The 21,227-nt window shown below is 36.9% G+C and overlaps 1 pseudogene; it reads left to right on the top strand.

Moving 5' to 3' along the window:
- The first annotated feature begins 618 nt into the window (after positions 1-618).
- Positions 619-21,227, top strand: part of LOC149558026 (glycine dehydrogenase (decarboxylating) 1, mitochondrial-like) — a 123,581-nt pseudogene continuing 102,972 nt past the window's right edge.

The following is a 21,227-nucleotide window of genomic DNA, read 5'->3' on the forward strand; positions in this document are numbered from 1 at the left end:
GTTGAAAAAGAACTAAATAAGATCATCAAGGTGGAGATGTATTACGAGATGGAATCTATTAAAAAGCTATGGAGGTATGTCCTTAAGGATTATCATTGAATATATTTCCTTGGAACCTAGATTTGATAGGATCAAAATGCATCAATTTTTTTTTGCTTAACCACTTTAGGCATGGAATCAAAATCTCTTTTCCTTTTTATCTTTTCACCTCCATGAGAAAGGGTATCAAAGGTTTTAAGAGGAAACCTACCACTAATCCAACCCTTCATGAGGGATTACTCCTCCTAGTCTATGAGTATTTGAAGACTCAAACTAGGGGAAAATCTCTTGGTGATAATAGGTGTGCATCTAAGGAAACTGGCAGTTCAAATTCTGAGGATATGCATAGCATAAAATTGAAAGAAAAGGAAAATGTTTCCTCTAAAGGTAAATCCACCAAGGAAGAAAAGAAACCCTTTGCCCGCATTCCCTACAAAAAGATCCCCGGAGGTTTACCCCCCCATTCCCCTTAAGCTTGAGCCTCAAGAGGAGGAGGAGGAGGAGGATGATAATGATGATAATGAGGACAAAGACTTAAGGAAGAGACAAAGGGGGAGGATGATGAGAAGAGGGAGGAGAATGGGGAATGAAAGTGAAAAGGAGGAGGAGGATTCTACTGACGTGTTGGGGAATCTCAAGAAAAAGAAAGTAGATGATGCTTTTGAAACCAATCTCGAGATCCCTAAGATACCAGGCCCTAGACCCAATACCTCGCCATCTATAGAAATTCAGGGTAAAGAGAATGGGGAGGTGATAATGAAAAATAGGAGGAGGTTTTGGAGGAATTTTATTTCAAATAAAACTAAATTGGGGATTGTCATGGAGCCATTGAATATCCAAGTGATGGAGGACATTGATGGTAAAGCTCACTATGATGAGCTCATTGACCCTACTTTGGTTGTTATCTCTGATAATGAAAGAAAATCTAGGCTTAACTTTTTGAATGATGCTAGAATAACATGATAGACAATTTTTGGTCTATCAAATGGTTATTCCATGAAATTGAAGACCTCAAGGGGAAATGAAGCTAGGAAGGAAGCCAAAAAACTAGAGGTGACCAGGGACACAATGAAGAGGAGAGAAGCTAGTATAGAAGCCAATGGCACTTCAACATCGAGGAACACAAGGAAAACTAGGAGGATAGAATCACCAAGGTTGAACAAAGAGTCCAAAGGGTGGAATTCTACCATCATAACCTAGCCAGCTAAATTAGTTATTAGTGCTAGATTTGGTAGGGAAATGATGGAGAAGGCCAGCTTGGACATTGGGTAGGTTGAGGATTATCTGAAAGATACCAAGGACTAGGTGGATGCTCAGAACTAGGACCAGGAGGACATGGAAGATAGGAAGACCAGTGAAGTTGCAAAGAACCTACAGGTTCTTGATAGAGAGAACTGATAGTTAGTGCTTCTTTGTTTTCCTTGTGTAGCTATTTCTTTCTTGTTCTAGTGTAGCTAGTTTTTTATTTCCTAGCCGCAGGTCTGTTGTTTACAGTTGGCTTTTGTTAAGTAGTTTCACTGTAGCTAGAATTTTCTTAATATTTTTATTTTGGATATGTTGCAAATTTTTTTGGGTTTTAGGATCCTTGTAAAACTTGTTTTACTTAATCAAAAACATAGTCAAAGATACAAAGGTTGGTCACACTTAGAAACATTAGAGGAATAAGTTGTAACAAGGTTGATTACAAAGCTTAAACTAAGTTCATTAATGGGTGCCGAGCAAGATAGTTGAAGCCAAGAAAATTCTTAGTTGGAGCCGAGCAATAGGAAATTCTAGTGTGTGTTGAGTGATCTTTAGGTGTCGAGTGAAGTTCAAGTGCTGAGCATCAAAAAATCCTAGTTGGTGCTAAGTGATCTTTAGGTGCTGAGCATTAGGAAAAACATAGTTGATGCCAAGTAACATAGTATGTGCCAAGCACTAGTATTTCAATAGTGCTGATCAACTACATTATTTTAAATGATGATGATTTTCCAAATCTAAGCTGACTTAGTAGTTACCTTGAATTTTGTGAGCTATTTGGAGGATAAGGATGATGAGCTCGTGGCACAAAATTCTATGTAAACTATTTTTGGGAAAATTCAAAAAGGATTATTCAAGAAGTTTTTAGAGGAAACAACATATGGGTTAGATACAATGAATCCTACCTAATCCATATGAATTGAAATTAAAGAATGGAAGAATTGAGGGGGAAAAGGAGCTCCAAGACTTCTATGTAAGGAATAATAGACCAAGAAGAAATTTTTTTTGATGTTGTTGCTACTAAAGAGCCATTGTGAAGTGGTTAGGAGGGTGTCAAGAAGAAGGCATCTAGGAGAAGGAAGAGCACAGAGGCTCTACTTCTACAAGTGGTCAAGAAAAGATGATTGAACCAGTACTTTGAGAATGGAGACTCAAGGAGGGAAAGTTGTCAAGGGTTGTAGAGATTGAAGGCCAAGCAATGGTATGAGCTAAGAAGTGATTTGAGATCTACAAGTTAAGTTGTATGCTATAATCAGGTCAAAATCCCTAATTGTTACTCCCTAGTAATTTTATCAGTTAGGATAGATGGAAAATCCTATGGATTTAGGTTGGCCTAATAGCCATTCATAAATTCTTTAACAACGTGGAATTCCAAGTGAATATTCTTATGTCCTCTAACAAGGCCCACTTCTAATAGGGTGGTTTAATCCTCTAACAAGGTCACATTTAATAATGTGTTGTAAGCCTTTAACAGGGTAGGCCTTTTACAAGGCATCACTTCAAAAGAGTGAGAATTGAGTAGCATGTTACTGGTAGTTTTTCCCAAATTGGGTTTCCACATAAGTCACGGTGTTATGTGTTGATTTCTTATGTGTTATGGTTGCATGTTGATTTATAGTAACTTGCTAACTAGAAAAGTTAAAGCTTGGATGAATGAATGGTTGAATGGCCTCACTACACTTAGTGAAAAAAATTGAATAGGACATTTGGACTTTCAATAACTGATTCACCCCCCTTCCCCCCTCCTCACTCCTCTCAGTTATTTTAAAGAACTTCTAACAATTGGTATCAGAGCCATCTGCTGATTTAGTTTCAAGGTACTAGAAGCATGAAGATCAAGATTCCAAGAGAGAAATTTCTAAGCTCAACAAAGACAACTTTGTTGGATGGTAGAATCTAATGAAATTGCATCTTGGATCAATAAGTGACTATGGACAAACCTCAATTGGAATAGAACATGTAAATCCAATTAGACCTCTTACTACATATGATTTGAGTAAAAGGAGGGAGCACAATTAAGCAATGTTGGAGATTGCCTTTGCACTTAGCTATATAGAATATGATGACATCAAAGATTGTGACACTGCATTCAAGATGTGGAAAGCCCTATTATATATCTATGGAGGAGATGAGAATGTCTAGAGAGCAAAGAGGGAAAGCCTAAGAGGAAAGTTTGATGACATAAAAATGGACGAAGGAGAAAATGCTACTCAATATGCTGCTAGAATAAAAGAAGTGGTAAGTGCAATAAGAAGTCTAGGTGGTCAATTGGAAGAAGAAACTATCATCAAAAAATACTTCAGAACTCTACTCCCTATTTATGCTATTAGAGTTTCATCCATCCAAGAGCTAAGGTGTGTACAAGGAAACACACTAACCTTTGAAGGAATTGTGGGAAGACTTACTGCATTTGAGCTATCCAATTTTGATAACTACAAACTTGAGGACCTTGAATCTGCTTTCAAGGCCAAGATGATAATAAAAGATACTAAGGAGGAGACATCAAGCAAGAAGAGAAGAAAAAGAAAACATGCATCTAGAGATAGCAACACAAATGAGGAAGATGTGGAATAGTTGGAAGCACTATTGGCTAGGAGATTCTATAGAGACAAAGGTAAATTCAAAGGTAAGCTCCCTATCATATGTTTCAATTGCAATGAAGTAGGTCATATTTCTGCAAGGTTTACATAGAAGAGGAACTACAAATAAGGAAACAAGTACAAGAACAAGAGAGAAGATGATAGCAAAGACTATAAAGAAAAAGGAAAAAGATGCTACATTGTTGAAGAAGACTCTGATAAGAATGATGAAGTAGTCTATGTGGCCATGAAGGATGAATTAGATACAGATGAAGCTAGAGAAACAACATTGGTTACCTATGTGAACAAGAATGACAAGTGGATCATAGACAGTGGATGATCACATCACATGACAGGAGATAAAAGTAAGTTCATTACCTTTACTCAATATGATGGAAATAGTGTTAGATTTGGTAATGATGCTCCATGTCAAATCAAAGGAAAATATTCGATTAAACTCATAGAGAAAATTTCATGTGATAATGCATACTATGTTGAAGGATTGAACTAAAACTTGTTAAGTGTGTCATAGTTAGGCAATGTAGGTTGCAAAGTTGAATTTGGAAATAAAACTACCAAGATCTATGACACTGATGGAAATCTGATAGGAAAAGGTGAACAAACTAGGAGTAATCTATTTTACCTAGATATGGAAGATGCAACCTATCTTTTTGTTAGACTTGATGATGTGTGATTGTGGCATAAAAGACTATGTCATGTTAAGTTTGATAATCTGATTAGTATTAGCAAAAATAAGGTCATAGGGTTACCCAAATTGAAGAAACCTGAAAAGAAAATGTGCAAACAATGTCAACTAGGGAAGATGACTAAGTCTAGTTTCAAAAGAAAAATATACACTTCTAAAGAAGTACTAGAGCTAGTCCATATAGACTTATGTGGTCTAATAGAAGTGCAAAGCTACCTAGGAGACAAATACATAATGCTATTTTTAGATGACTATTTAAGGATGATGATTGCTATGTTTTTAAAGAAAAAATCTAATGCATTTCAAATGTTCAAGTGGTATTTGGATAGAGTTGAGAAGGAAATAGGGAAGAATCTGAAATGCCTAAGGTTAGATAGAGGAGGTGAGTTTACATCAAAGGAGTTTGAGATATTCTACAATGACAAAGGCATCAAAAGGAAAACATCAACACCAAGAACTCCACCACAAAATGGTATTTCTAAAATAAGAAATAGGTCAATGATTGACTATGCTAGAACCTTAATGATGGAGAAAAATGTTGCACTAAATTACTGGAGAGAAGCTATAAGCACTGCAATCTACACACTCAATATAGTTCAAGTCAAGAAAGGTATATATGCAACACCTTTTGAACTATGGTTTGGTCACTCACCTAATGTAAAACATTTCAAAGTCTTTGGTTGTGAATGATATATTTTTAAAGATACTAGAAATGAAAAGTTTGATGCAAAGAGTGATGAAGGCATATTCCTTGGATAATCCACTAGAAGCAAAGCATATACTTGTCTGAACACTAACACTAACAAGATTGTGGAGAGTACAAATGTAAATTTTTAAGAGCATGTAGAAGTTCAAGTTGATGAGTCCAAGAAATTAGAGGATTATAGATCCTTTCTATACTTCTGTGAAGGAATGACTATTGAAGACAATGCTACAAATCAAGTTGGGAATCAACAACAAATTTTAGTATCAGCCAAGTCACAGCTAGTGAATTCCGAGCTACATTTAGAAGTTGAGTTGTAGAATGTCAAAAATGCACAGTCTAATTCTAAAGATAGTATACATGAGAGAAATGATGAAGTACTAGATGGAGAAGATCAAAATGACTCTAAAACTACAGGATCAAACATGGAAAGGATAGAACCAATGTTAGCCAACAATGTAAGAAGACATCACCCTGCTAATCAAATCATTGGTGACAAGGATGCTAGAACAATGAAAAGGAATAGACTTAGGAATGGATCATGTCTACTAAGCAAGGTTGAACCCAAAATAGTGAAGGACACACTACAAGATGATGATTGGTATAAAGCTACGGAAGAGGAGATAGATCAAATTGAGAAGAACAAAACTTGGACCCTAGTTCCTAGACCAACTAATAAAAATGTAATTGGTACCAAATGGGTGTTTAGAAAAAAAATTGATGAGAATGATGAGATAACAAGAAAAAAATCCAAATTAGTTTGCAAAGGCTATGTACAAGAAGAAGGACTAGATTATAGGGAAACATTTGCTCCTATTGCAAGAATGGAAGTTGTAAGAACACTACTTACATATGTTGCATACAAAGGTTTCAAAGTCTACCAAATGGATGTGAAGTCTACTTTTCTAAATGGTATATTAGAAGATGAAGTCTACATAGAATAACTAGAGGGATTTGTTAATGAAAAGAACAAGGACATGGTCTACAAACTACACAAGGAACTTTATGACTTGAAGCAAGCACCTAGAGCATGGTATGAGAGACTGTATACAAATATCTTATGAAGTTAGGATTTGAGAGAATAGATGACAAAAAAAACTTATACATCAAAGCTGAAAAAGCTAAAGACATTTTGATATTAGAAGTCTTTATTGATGATATAATATTTGGATGAAAATATGCTCTATGCAAAGAATTTGCTGATCAAATGAAGCATGAATTTGAGATGTCAATGTTTGGAGAAATAAAATTCTTTGTTAGATTACAAGTGCATCAATTGAAGAATCACATATTTGTGACCCAATCTAAATACATCAAGGAGATACTCAAGACATTTGGATTAGAAGAGTCAAAACCAGTCAGCACACCAATGGCAATAGGACATAAGCTATCCAAGAATGATGAGTTTGCTGAAGTAAATCAAACATTGTATAGATCAATGATTAGAAAGTTACAATATGTTTTAGATAGTAGACTAGACATTGCATTAGCTATTGGATTAGTGGAAAGATTTTTTGCAAATCTAAGAAAAAGACATTTAATGACAATGAAGAGAATACCGAGGTATCTAAAAGGAACTGATGACTTTGGTCTGTACTAAAAGAGGAGTGAAAAGTTTGAACTGAAAGCCTACGTTGATGCAGACTGGGGAGTAACATTGATGACAAAAAAAACACTAGTGGAGGAGCACTTTTCCTGGGAAAAAGACTGATTACATGGACTAGCAAAAGCAAAGTTGTACCTCACAGTCCACTGCTGAAGCTAAATATGTTGCAGCTAGTATAAATTGCACCAATATTGTATAGATCAAACATTTGTTGCAAGGTATGAAGGAAGAAGTAAATGAGCCTGTGATACTTTATTGAGATAATACAAGTGATATAAACATATCAAAGAACCTTGTAATACATGCTAAAACCAAGCATATTGCAATTGAGTATCATTATGTAAGAGAATTGGTGGAAGATAAGCAAGTGAGGATGGAATATGTTAGCTCAAAAGAATAGACTGACATCTTCACAAAAGCACTACCTAAAGATGCTTTTGAGTATCTTAGAGGTAAGTTAGGGGTGATACCCCTAACCAAGGCTACTTAAGAATAAGCAAGACTACCCTACATCAAATGAGCTAATTGTTGAAGATTTTACACATTGTTGCAGAGGATGTTTACTTTAGGATTCATGCCTAAAGTAATTAAAGTGCTAAAGTTCCAAATTAGTTACAAGCAATGTGATAGAGGGAGAAATTGAATGAACCTACAAAAGCTACTCATGCATATTAAGATGCTAATATGTCTTTAACATTGTTGTCAAAGAGGGATAAGTTGTGAGAAATTGATCAATTGCTTATGATCAAAAGAATGAGGGGGAAATGTAAAGAAAATGCAGAAACTATGATCAAAAGAATGAGAGAGAAATGTAAAGAAAATGAAAAAATTGATCAAATGAAGATAAAAGGAGAAGCAGATAGAAATGATCAACAGTTGATTAGAACAACAGAAGATGAGCAATATAGAGGGAGAGAAACACATAAGAAGGATACACCAGCTAAGAGGGAGATGTGAAAATTAATGGTGATGATAATGCAACTACTTTTTGGCATTTGAATTACTATTCTAACCTAGTTAGCATTTTGTTAAATTGTTTAATCTGATGGTTGATCAATTTGGTTTGCCATCAATGCCAAAGAGGGAGATTGTTGGAAATCTGATTGTAAAGCTCATTGTTGAAGATTAAAGAGGGAGATTGTTGTTAACATAATATTTTCAATCATTATTTTGTCATTGATATCAAACCTGCTATTTGTAGGAATGACATTTTCTTATAAGATCCAAGTACTATCACTTAGTTGATTGATAAAGAGGATTTGATCAATAAGATGTAACAAGAGTACCTAAGGGAAAGGTTGAGTTATGATGTTGTAATGTAGTGCAAGGATAAGTTAAGACAATAGTTAAATGATGTATTGATAACACACTCAAAGATATAGAGGTTGGTCACACTTAGAAACATTGGAGGAATAAGTTGTAACAAGGTTGATTACAAAGCTTAAACTAAGTTCATTAGTGGGTGCCGAGCATGCTAGTTGGAGTTGAGAAAATTCTCAATTGGAGCTGAGCAATAGGAAATTCTAGTGTGTACTAAGTGAAGTTCAGGTGCCAAGTGAAGTTGAGGTGCTGAGCATTAGAAAATCCTAGTTGGGGCCAAGTGATCTTCAGGTGCCAAGCATCAAGAAAAACACAGTTGATGCCGAGTAACACTATATGTGCCGAGCACCAGTATTTCAATAGTGCTAAGCTGTTGCATTATTTTAAACGAAGACAATTTGCCAAATCTGAGCTAACTTAGTGGTTACCTTGAAATTTGTGAACCATTTGGAGGATAAGGATGATGATCTGGTGGCACAAAATTCTATGTAAACCATTTTTGGACAAATTCAAAAAGGATTATTCAAGAATTTTCTAGAGGAAAGAACATATGGGTTAGATACAATAAATCCTACCTAATCCATATGAATTGAAATTAAAAAATGGAAGAATCGAGTGGGAAAAGGAGCTCCAAGACTTCTATTTAAGGAGTCATAGACCAAGAAACAAATGTTGCTGATGCTGCTACTAGTAAAGAGCCAAATTGTGAAGTGGTTAGAAGGGTGTCAAGAAGAAGGCATCTAGGAGAAGGAAGAGCATAGAGGCTCTACTTCTACAAGTGGTCAAGAAGAGATGATCACACTGGTACATTGAGCATGAAGTCTTAAGGAGACTAAGCTTGAAAGGAGGGAAAGCTATCAAGAGTTGCAGAGATTGAAGGTCAGGCAATGGTATGAGCTGAGAAGTGATCTAAGATCTACAAGTTAAGTTGTATGCTGTAATTAGGTGAAAATCCCTAATTATTTTTTATTAGATAAACAAGTTTTATAGGGATCCTAAAAACTAATAGTTAAAACATATAAGACTGATAAAAAGCATGAAGGCCCAGCCAAAAAAGTAAAAGTTCAAAGGCTAATAATAAGCATAAAGCCCAGCCAAAAAGTAGAGTTCTGAGAAAAGATCGAGAAAAAAGACAAGTAAAACCATGGCCTAAAGCCAAACCAAAAGCCAAAAGAAAAGGAAAAACAAAAGACAATTATTCCTCACTCTTTCACTCCAGCTCTTCCATAACTTGGGCAACCTCAAAGGCTAGTTGGTTCTCCTCCACATCTAGCTATTGTGCCCTTTGGTCCCCTTGGTCCTCATCAAGAATGGTGTTGTCCTTTACAAAGTCATCTTCCCTTCTGGCTCCTTCCCTATCTTTTCCATCCTCATCATCTTGCATTTCTCTATCTTTGATCTAGCTTGTGAGAGAAATGATGTTGTTGTTAATGGAGCTTAACAAAGAGAACATCTGATTCACAAGGTTGTGATTGTAGTTCTCTAGGTTGTGTATCCTTCTCTCTGCCAGACTGAGCCTGTCAGCCGAATCTGTCCTTCTATTAGCATCCATCCCTTTCTTTATTGTCTCAATATGCCTCACCTATTCTTTGACCTCCTCTAGCTTGTGGAAATGCCATTTGATTGATCTATAATTGTTAGTCATACTATTACGAGCATTGTTCAAGAGGTTCATCCCTATCTCCCTGGCTTTGTTTGAAATAGCCACTATCACCGGATCAATGAGTTCTTCTAGCTACTATTCCTCTTGATTTTCCACAAGGATTTGGGGATTCATGGCCTCCTTGAAGATGCCCATCTTTGAAGTCTTGAAATTAAAGTTTATCCAAGCTTTCCTCCTATCATCAACCTGCACTTCGCCTTCTGCATACCCTACATTCTCCTCTTTCTTTTCCTCAAGTTGGGCATGGAGGTGGATAGGAGATAGGGGTAGCATAGACGCCTCCTCAAAATATGAGCGCACATCCTCCAAACTCTCCCTCTTGCATTTCTTCCTTCCACTTTCATCATTTCCTCCTACATCTCCTTAACCACCTCCTATCACTAACTCCCTCCTCATCCTTCTCAAGAGGCTTCTTCCCAAGATCCCTAGGGTTTTTTCTACTAGGGGTTATGGGGGGGTGACTTTTTAGCTTGGTGAGTTGCTAATTTCCCCAAAGAAGAGATCCCTCCTTCCTCAGAGCTGAGGCTCTAAATTTCATTCTAGTTGAAGGAGTGACTAGAGCTATCAGACTCCACCTTCTCTTCCTGAGGGGAGTGATGCTTATAATCTGAGCCTTAAAGTGCTCATGGATAAGTAGTAGTAGCCCCTCATGCAGAGATGGGTTTGTAGTGGGATTCTTTTTGAAGCTATCCACCACCTTGATCATCGAGGTTAATAGATAATATGGAAAGGAAATATTTGCGTTATGCCAAAAGTGATTCAATTTAATAAAGTGGTGGATGCGAGCTCTATCAAACCTAGGGTCCAACATGATGTACTCGATAACAGCTCTCAGAACATACCTCCACCACTTCTTCATGGAATCAGAGACATAGTAGGTGTCAATCTTTCTCAGCACCTTCAGTTCCTTCTCACTCTCCACAAAATCCCTTACCACATTGGCTGAGAGCTTCTTATCCCTGAAGAATTTAAAACCCTTGTTAGGGATTTCGGTGACAGTCACAATCACCACCTCTGTTATCCAGAAGTAGACCCCATTCACCTTCACCCTATTATCCTTCCAGGACCCCACCATGCAACTTCATGATATAATTGGTAACCCCACCCTCTTCTAGCTTTTCCCACACCTTCTCCCTACTTCTCCATTTCTCAAAATCTCCCACCGGCTCATTTTTGCACCTTTCGCCTACCATTTCTGCACACTGCCCACCCGCTTTACTCATGTGCTCCTCACTTTGTGACTGAAAGGGACCACTAATAGTTAGCAATAACCAGAGAAAAATAGCCCTGCTATTGTTCCTGAAGCGAGTGTGAAAAATAACCCACAAAGCATCTCAATTAATCAATAATGAATTACTGCAGTTATGATTTCCCATGCTTCCATATTGAAAAGTACTCTCATTACTTAAAACCATCATAATCATAATTATGGCTTGATTTTCTCCATGCTTGCTTGGATCTTGTCCAAGTTGATCACACTTTTAACATCCGTCGACAAAAAAATTCTGAGAAGCCAAGTCATTTTTTGGTCTGTGCCGACCCCTATGGTCACAAACTTGTTGGTAACCATGTTTGCTTCTTGGAAAATATGTGTGACATGGATTCTATTAAATTTGGCAAGGGTCTCATGAGTCTCATTAATTAGATTTACAATCATCCATGATGGATGTGAGTTGCCAATAATGCACTTTATAATGTTATTCGAATCCCCTTCAAGCCATAAATTGGTGACACCAATTTTAAAAGCCAGTTTAACAACATTGCACACAACATTCGCTTCCACAAAATGATTGGTTTGGAATCCCAGCGAGAGAGAAAAAGTCACAATACTATCTCCATTTTCATTCCTTATCATGCCTCCACTATCTGAGGAGCCAAGGTTTCCCTTGGAGGCTCTATCAAAGTTGGCTTTGTGCCATCCTTCAGGGGGAAGGAACCACTTGGCTTCCTATCTTTTCCTCGAACTATCTTTAACCTTCTCCTTGATCCTGCCTCCTATCTTAAATTCTCCCCCCTTCCTCACAGAAAAGTTTTCCTTTATGTTACTAAAAATATTTCACCCAACAACTAAAGTCGGCTCCTCCCTATCTCTAAAAATCCTATTGTTTCTCTCCTTCCATATGCTCCAACAAAAATGGGGTAGGATCTAGGAGCAAATTTCCTTCAAGATAGACCCATTGAACAAGCCATGCCATTGATAGAAAAGGTCCAAGAGGTTAGAAGGATAGCACCAGCTATGGCCTTAGTCCTGGGTGAGGAGGCCAAAAACTATCCTGGAGAAAGAACAGTGAATGAACATATGATTTCATGTCTCTGAATCTTCTTTACACAAAACACATCTATTGGGCATGGTGTGACCTCTTTTGATGATATTTTCCTAGGTTAGAGTTTTTTCCTGAAGAGCCAACCAAAAAAACATGTTGACTTTTGGCGTAAGACCAGGGATCCAAGCCCTCGACCAAGGGGGAGACTCTTTTAAGCTCCATAAATTAGAGTACCTCGAGGCAACCGAATAGATCCCATTGGCATTATCCCTCCAAACTAGTTCATCCTTATTGATGCTAAGGGACAAGGAATTAAGCATGATAATGATTGGTTTGAGGTCATCTAAGATAATGGAAAGGTCCCTCCAACCCTATTTGGTCATGTAATTGCTAACTTTGTACCCATAAAGGTTGATGCAATTATTAGCCCAGAACCCATACCTAGGGTTGTTCAAAAGGGGGCCCTGAGAAAGCCAACTGTCTGACCAGTACAGAATGTTCTCCCCATTACCCAACTTCCAGGAGACTTGTGAGTTAGCCAAGTCCCTGGGTTTAAAGAAACCATTCCAAACAACAAAACCTCTTGGGATATCCTCACTAAAGAGGGTGAACTGAATAGAGGGTTTCTTTATATACTTATTAACTATAGTATCTCTCCAATCCCCTGTACTGCTAAAGATGTGCTAGATTTTCTTAGCCAAGAGGGCCTTATTGAGCTGAATGAGCTTCCTAATTCCAAACCACCATTCTTCTTGGGGAGGTAGACTTTGTCCCAAGCAACAAGAGGGTACCTTTTTTTCCTTTCAGCTCCCATCCATAAGAAATCCCTCTAGATTTTCTCCATCCTCTTAGCGTATTTCACTGGTATAGTAAAAAGGCTTAGAGCATATATCAATAAGTTTTGAAGGATAGATTTTACTAGTTGGCATTTTCCAGCTTGGCTAAGAATGGCTCCTTTCTAGCCTGCCAATTTCTTACTGAACCTTTCTATGATGCCATTCCAAAAGGAATCAGAAGGGGTCGTTCCCAAGGGGAGACCAAGGTAGGTTGAAGGAAGCTTCCCCACCTGACATCCTAGGATTCTAGAGATTCTCTTCTATCTTTCCTTCAGAGTATTGATAAAGGAAATAGAACTTTTTTCCCAATTGATGAGCTGCCATGACTCTCTAGAGTAGGTATCCAAAGTGTCTTTCATAGCCTTTGCATCCTTGACCGAGGCCTCTCCTCCCATAATAGTGTCATCTACAAAATGCTGATGCATAAAAGGGGTGCATTTGGAAGAGGGTTTAAAACCTTTGATCCTCCCTTTTTTTTTTTTCTTCTCCATGAGTTTGCCAATGCATTCTGCTAGGATAATAAAGAGAATAGGTGATAGAGGATCCCCCAGACGTAGGCCTCTGGTAGGTTTGAAGAAATTAGAAGGGGTTCCATTAACTAAAAAAACTAGAGAGGGAGTTGTGACCAACTGGGAGATAAGCTTACACAATTTGACATCAAATCCAAAAGCCTTCAACACCAAATCCAAAAAGGACCAATGAACCCGATCATAAGCTTTGGACATGTCAAGTTTGAGTAACATCCCTTCTCTCTTTCCAGCTTCCATAGAGTGAATCACTTCATGCACCATAATAATCGAATCTAGAATCTGTCTACCTAGAACAAAAATAGATTGTTGCTGAGAAATAATTAGGGGGAGAAGCTTAAGTAGCCTCGAAGTGAGCAATTTCAAGATGATTTTATAAAGGGAGTTGCATAAACTGATGGGTTTGAACTTATCCAAAGTGTCAACACCTAGCACTTCGGGAATAAGAAATAAGAATGTAGAGTTTATTTTCTTCAAAATATTTTTGGCACCAAAGAACTCCTTAACCACTTTCACAACATCTTTCATAATGACAAGCTAGTACATTTGGAAAAAGAATGTGGGAAAGCCATTAGGGCCAGGTTATTTATCCGCTAGAAGAGAAAAAAGAGCTTCTCTTACTTTGTAGTCAGAAGGAATGGCCCAGAGCAGTTTATTATGGTGCAGTAGGAGGATCTGAGGAATACAAGAAATAATATCATCTTGGTCCACTTTAGAGAGAAAAGGATCCCAAGACAGTGGGGAGGAGAAAAAAGACACAACTACATTTGATATATCTTCTTCCTTTGTCAGCACACACTGATCTTTCTTCAAGCTAGAAATCATGTTGTTTGCTCTATGTTTAAGAGTTGTTAAATGGAAAAACTTTGAGTTCTGGTCTCCTTCCTTGAGCCAGATGCTTCTAGATGTTTTCCTCCAAAACTTTTCCTCTTTGCTAATTATATCATGTAAATTAGATAGGATGGACAACTCTTCTTCCCTATTTGAGGCATCATACCCATTTTCCTGAATGGAGGCTTGGATAGAAGAGAGATTAGTAGAGAGATCCTTTTTTAAGAGTGAAGATGTGACCAAAATCTGGCTTATTCCAAGCTTTAACCATCCTTTTAACATTGTTGAGTTTTTAAGAAAACTTAAACATTGCAGTGTCTTCCACCTCTATGCTCCACCAAACCTTAATTCTTTCTAAAAGGTCAAGGTGGGAAGTCCACATTTTATCAAAATAGAATTGAGGAGGTCTAAAGGGATCAGAAGGAAAAATCAAGAGACAAATAGGGGAGTGGTTAGACCCAACTCTAGGTAAAAGAGCTAACTTGCAAGAGGAAGACTGTAGCTAATCAAGAGAAATGAGAGCTTTATCCAGTCTAACCTAAATACAATCCTTGCCTATGCATTTATTGGACCAAGTGAAGTCACCTCCCATAAGGTCTAGATCCAGAAGAGCCAAACCATTGATGAAGTTAGAAAGGTCATGCTTACTACCCCAGTCCTGAGGTAGACCACCCTTATTCTCCTTGTCTAGAAGAGGGGTATTGAAGTCTCCCATAATGATTCCTTTCTTCATGTTGTTGTTCTGAACTAGCCCTTCTACTCTAGACTAGTAGGACTTTCTATCTCTCTTGTTATTGGGAGCATATAAATTGAGAAAAAACCAAAATTCATGGGACTAGATATGGAACACTTTACAAAAAAGAATGTTACCTAAATTGAAGACTGATTCCACCCTAAAAAGTTTGGTCTTGAATAAAGTCAGCAGACCCCTAGAGGCTCCATCAGAGTCCGATGCCTCCCCACTCATTAGGTTGCTGAACTTAATTTTTCTTAATGAATCCTTTTTCATTTTAGTTTCTTGGATCATCAAAATGTCAGGTCTCTAGTCCCTAATTAGACTCCTAATAATATCCTATTTATGGGCACTATTTAGGCCCCTAATGTTTCATGAGATGATCTTCATTTATGATTCTTAGGAAAATCCTTCAAAGTGCTTTGGCACCCATTCGCTAAGCATCTTCTAGTCTCCTCCTCTCTAGACTCCCTCTCTAATTTTCTACCAACTTTGATAGTAGAGCCTACATCTAGTTTGCAGTTGCTCCTGGTCAACACAGGAGAAGCCTTAGATGGATTTCTGATTTGATTCTTCTTGGGTGTCTCTCCCTTCTTTTCAAACTTCAAGGATTTAGAAGCCTTGTTACCATTCTTTGGGGTGTTGAAAAGATCTTCCCTTTGGTCCAGATCTTTCACCAAGTCCTCCTTTTTTCCTATTGTGGTCGCTGCTTCTTTGGTGGAAACCAAGTTTTCCTCTAGGTCCTGAAAGATGATAATTTCCTTATTTTCTCTTTCCTTTTCCTCCTCTGTGCAACCCAGTACATGCTCTTCCTCGCTGGGGAAATTATCCATTCTAGACTCCTAAAAACCTTTCTGCTAGGAAACCTTACCTTCCTCTTGTCCAGGCTTGAGGGTCCTATCCTTAACCTAGTCATCCTCAATCTATTGAGAGGTGAATAAAGGTAAAGAGGAACTCAATCTAGACTTGACTAACTCCCCTTTATTTCTTGCCCTGCCTTGAGGTTCTTAGTTAGTCATCTTAGGAGCATCTGTTGCTTTTTGGGTCTCTAGAAAAAGGCCCTTCTGGCCCTATGTAGTGGTCTTCTTTTTCCAAACTTTCTTCACCCTCGTTTATGAAGAAGGATTCTTCTTCTTAGCATTCTTAGCTTTTGGGCACTGAAAATCCTTATGACCTATTTTAATTCAATGAAAAGACCCAAAAGGGATACTCTCATAGTCCAACTACTGGATATGAGTGCCAAGTTTGGACTAAAAACATACCACTTCAGGCATATCATCCCCTTCCCTTACACCTACACAGATCCTCACATAAGTCAGCCTACTCTTAGAAGCTGTAATAGGGTCGATGGAGAGAAGCTCTTTGAAAGAGCTGGCCACTTCCTTAAAGAAATCCTCATTCTAGAACTCCAATGGAAACTCAGGGAGTCTGACCCAAACTGGAGCTTGCTGAAGGAATGATTCATTTAAGTCTAGTTTAGATGACCATTTTTGAAGCACCAGGGTGGCCCTCCCAAAGCTCCAGGGGCTTTCACATAGAATATCAGCCATGTCCTCTTAATAGGTGAACTCAAAAGAGAGAAAACCCTTAGCTATTGTAGTGACACTGACCTGACCTTTTAAGCTCCATTTTTTCAAAGTGTAGGCCCGAACCACATCAATATTTGGTCTTGGTCCAATAAACTTCCCAACAAGTGTTGAGGCCATAGAGGCAATGTTGTGGTCAACAATCTCGTCTGGGATAGCAATCATGTAAGAACCCTTTTCTAGAACTAACACAACCTTAATCGAAGGGAAAGAGGAATTACCAGATGGCTTGACACCAAAGAGCGAGGCCCATTTCTTTGGGAGATTCCGTGGTATGTCCTCAAATGGGTCCCCATCCTCTGACTCCTCTCTGCTGCCTACCTGGATCCCCTCCTGTGTGCCTGGTGTTTGGGATCTGCTTCCCTATGACTTCCCACCCATCTCTAGATTTGAAATTTGAACATGCACTCCCATTCTCCTATTGTTACTCTCTAGAAAAATTATCAGTTAGGATAGAAGGAAAATCATATGGATTTAGGTTGGCCTAACATCCATTTGTAAATCCTTTAATAGGGTGGCATTCCAAGTGAATGTTCTTAAGTCCTCTAACAAGGCCCACTTCTAACAAAGTGGTTAAATCCTCTAACAAGATCACATTTAATAGTGTGTTGTAAGCCTTTAATAGGGTAGACCTTTTATAGAGAATCACTTCAAAAGATTGAGAATTGAGTAGCTTGTTATTGGTGGTTTTTCCCAAATTGGGTTTCCATGTAAATCACTATGTTATATGTTGATTTCTTATGTGTTATGCTTGCATGTTGCTTTATAGTAATTTGTTGATTAGAAAAGTTAATGCTTGGATGAATGAATGTTGAATGGGCTCACTACACTTAGTGAAAAAGTTTGAATAAGACATTTTGAACATGAATAATTGATTCACCCCCCCTCTTAGTTATTCTAAAGCACTTCTAACAAATATTGCATATATTACTATTAGCATTAACATTGCGACACCTCTTTTAGGGTGATAGTGTAGCATTATAGATTGGTTGTGTTAGGGGTCCATACAATACCATGTTAAACATGTATTAAAAAAGTGTTGGTTTCCATTTTCATCCCATCTATTGTTATTCAGACAACAACCTCTTAGAATAATTGGTAGGGATAATGGGTGAAGCATGGCAGTTTGAGAAATCAGAATTGACTGTCAAAATCCCACTTATTTTTGGAAATTATTACTATTTAATAATTAAATTGGAAATTAAAAAAAACTATTGTGTAATTTTGAATTTAATTATTAAATAAGATTCAAAATTTTAATTGTCAAATATTAAATTAAAAAATATTAAATTGTCAAATTATACGAGCTTGCTAGATAGCTGTTTCGTGGAAAAACCACCTAAAAAATAAATAAATACATGCTTCCGTGCAAGGTTAGGGAGAACTAGAAGCTTCGTCATTGGTAAGGTAAATGATTGTTTCTTTAGTGGACCTTGCTAAACTTATACCACTAGCATTTCCATGACCATATTTTATTCAATGTTTTTATTGACAAGGTTGTACTTTATTACATGCGCAATTAGTTTAGTTGATGTTGTCAAAGTAAACAACATAAATCATAAATTGACATGAAAGCTCAATTTAGAATTGAATACTTTTTTTTACTTTGAACAAGTGCCACGTAGTGACTTGTATTTGTCAAAAATTGTAATAGTTTAAGATTAAAAGTTTAATATTTAGAAAATAGTGAGTTGAGGTAAGTTATAATAGTTGAATAATAAAAATTTAATAGTGAGCTATAATAATATTAATTTAATATAATTTAATCAATATTTTATAAGATCAAAAAAAACTATCTTCATACATATTTATTTGAAGAATAATAATTTCTAAAAAAGTTATAATTAAAAAAAAATTATCATTTAAGTTTAATGTTAGAATTCATTTATTCTCTATAAATTATTAAGATTAAAAACTATTGGTGTAAATAGGTATTTACTATTTATAGTTTACTTAAGTTTACTTAGGTTAGTGCATTATTTTATTATTTTGCATTATTTTATTATTTCTCTTTATGAGACACTTAGGATTTTGCACACTCTTTTGGGTTGTCATGTAGACAACACAGAGGTATGCAACTCTAATTGTGCACATGGTGTCTACAACACAAGAGTTTGCATCATTCAATGACTCGTCATGTAGACAATACCGTTATTCGCACTCCTAATTTAGCACATGTTGTCTACAACATTGTTTTGCATTTCACACGATTGTAGGCTTATCCTCTCATCACCGCACTTACTTCTGTTCTTAATAGAGGATAACTCATATCTGGTGGACATGTGCTTACTTGTTGGACTTATCATGATGCTGATTCTAAGGCATTCTAGATGCATCTCAGAGGCCTTTATATTGAGACACTCCTAGTGTACTTGTACATTGTATTGAATACTATATAGTTATTTTGATCATACTCTGGTCTAATTTGTGCTTGTATTTTGAGTTATTCTAATCATACTCTAGTCTAATTTATGCTTGTGTTTTGAGTTCCTTGGTCTTGGGTGAATTCTATCCTAAGGTAGATTCTTACATGGTATCAGGGCTGAGGAGATACTCGTTACACAGCCATTAATGACCTTCCTGCTTCATCTCTTTAAGGGACTTGATTTAGATATGGAGCATTAGCTACAATTAGGAGCATCTAGAGCTAAAGCAGACCTCACCATTGCATTTGGAGTGATGATTTGGTGAAGATTGACTATAAATTTGCCTATTTTAGGCCATAGTCAACTAGGAGGCAAATGTTTTTGCAAATTGAAACCCTAAGGCCCGATTTACAAAGCTAGGTATGATCTTTTTCAATCTAATTAATTCATTTTTAGATATGATTTATTCTACTATTTCCTTTGTATTTTTTAAAAATTTTATTGGATTCTCGCAATTTGTCTATATTTTTTAGAGAATTATTTTTTGAATTATTTGCCCAATCAAGCGTGCAAAGAAAGGCGGAGAAATTTTTTTAGCACACAAGTACTAGGTTTTCAGCTCTCGACACTGCATGCTATATATTCTATAGGGAATATTTTATTATTTTTGTAGGCTTTTGGGAAGAAAATTACCTTAGAAATCTAGTGCCTTATTTCCAACCAACCAGCGGCATTAAGATTTCCCATTAACTGACCTCATTGGCGGCCAAGAAAACATAGTGCATGGATTCTTTTGTTTTAACATAGACTGCAAGCACTTTTTAAAAGTGTTCAAAGCCCCCTCATAGTAAATGTGGGACTAAACCCACAAAGATCTAGTGATTGAGAAATATTTCCCTGTGGCTACAACCCACTAGCGGCAACCCTTCCTACGACCTGTGCAATAGTACACTTAAGACACACATTAGTCATGCATTAGTCCATGCTACAAGAAACTACCACATCTGTTGTTGATAGAGACCCCTACACAATCTACCATGATAGATGCCACATGGAGCTAGTTAGCCACTATCGAACAAACTAGCGCTTGACACATGTCGACCTCCTATTTGCCACCTTTTTGTCTAGTCACTCACTGATTTAGCATATAGTCACCTATCTACATCAGCACACATGGTAGACATGTCATCACCCATACTAAGTACACTCAACCATCTATACTATACATGTCACCAGATCATACTTTTCCATACATTGCTGACATCATGCTGATGTCATGATAAGGGTAGGAGACGTTGATGTTAGTAAACTATAGGCCTAAATTTGATGGTTATTCAACCATCATTCCAAGGCTTTTTTGAACTACTGTGATGATTCTTTGATTATCAAATTTAACACATTAATTTTCTCTGCAAACCCCTCTTCAAATGCAATTTTGATTTGGCATCCCAACTTCAAATGGCCATAACTCGGTGATCCAGACTTGAAATTAGGTGTGATTTTTTTTTTTTTTAGATAAAATTTCCTAAATTTTTTAGTGGTGCAATGATTTTGTAGTTTTGGTGCACAGATTTGCTAGTATAAGCATTTTTTGGTGACTATACCTATCTAATCCTACTTTTTACGACTTCAAATGCATTGTACAGGCTCATCTGGACTCATTTTTAGGTTCCTTTTTTTTGAAAGTGTATACTTTTTCATCTAGTTTTTAGATCTACAATCAGATTGTAGTCTTATTTGGACAAAATTATCACTTTCAGAGATAGGTCCTATTTTACATTGTATTACTTCACAATTATTCTAATTTTGAGCTACAATTGTAATAGTCCAGATTTTTACTCTATACAGATGTTGTAATTAGCAAAATGCGAAAGCCCACTTTGTCTATTTTGGCAAGTGGGTCATTGTAAATGCACTGTATATAAAGTGCCAAAAAAAATTGTTTTTTGGGAGGGGGGGGGGGGATTTTTTGATTGAGTGAAAAGGGGGGTGTGTACTCTATACTATGTCTCCTTGATCTTGTGTTCTTGCATTATGGATTCTTTTTCAAAGTTAACTCCACATAATTATGCTACTTGGAAACAAAACATTAAAGAACCATTGGTAGAAAAAGGTTTATTGCATTATGTTACTGGTGTTGCAAAGAAACCTCCTTCTGATGCTGATGAAGCTCAAAAAGAAGACTGGGAATCCAAAAAAAGAGATGGCCTTAGGAACCTTTTTGAAAAA

The sequence above is a fragment of the Cupressus sempervirens genome, chromosome 5, assembly GCF_028749045.1.
Source record: "Cupressus sempervirens isolate cs-2001-9-10 chromosome 5, ASM2874904v1, whole genome shotgun sequence".
NCBI classification, from domain to species: Eukaryota; Viridiplantae; Streptophyta; class Pinopsida; order Cupressales; family Cupressaceae; genus Cupressus; species Cupressus sempervirens.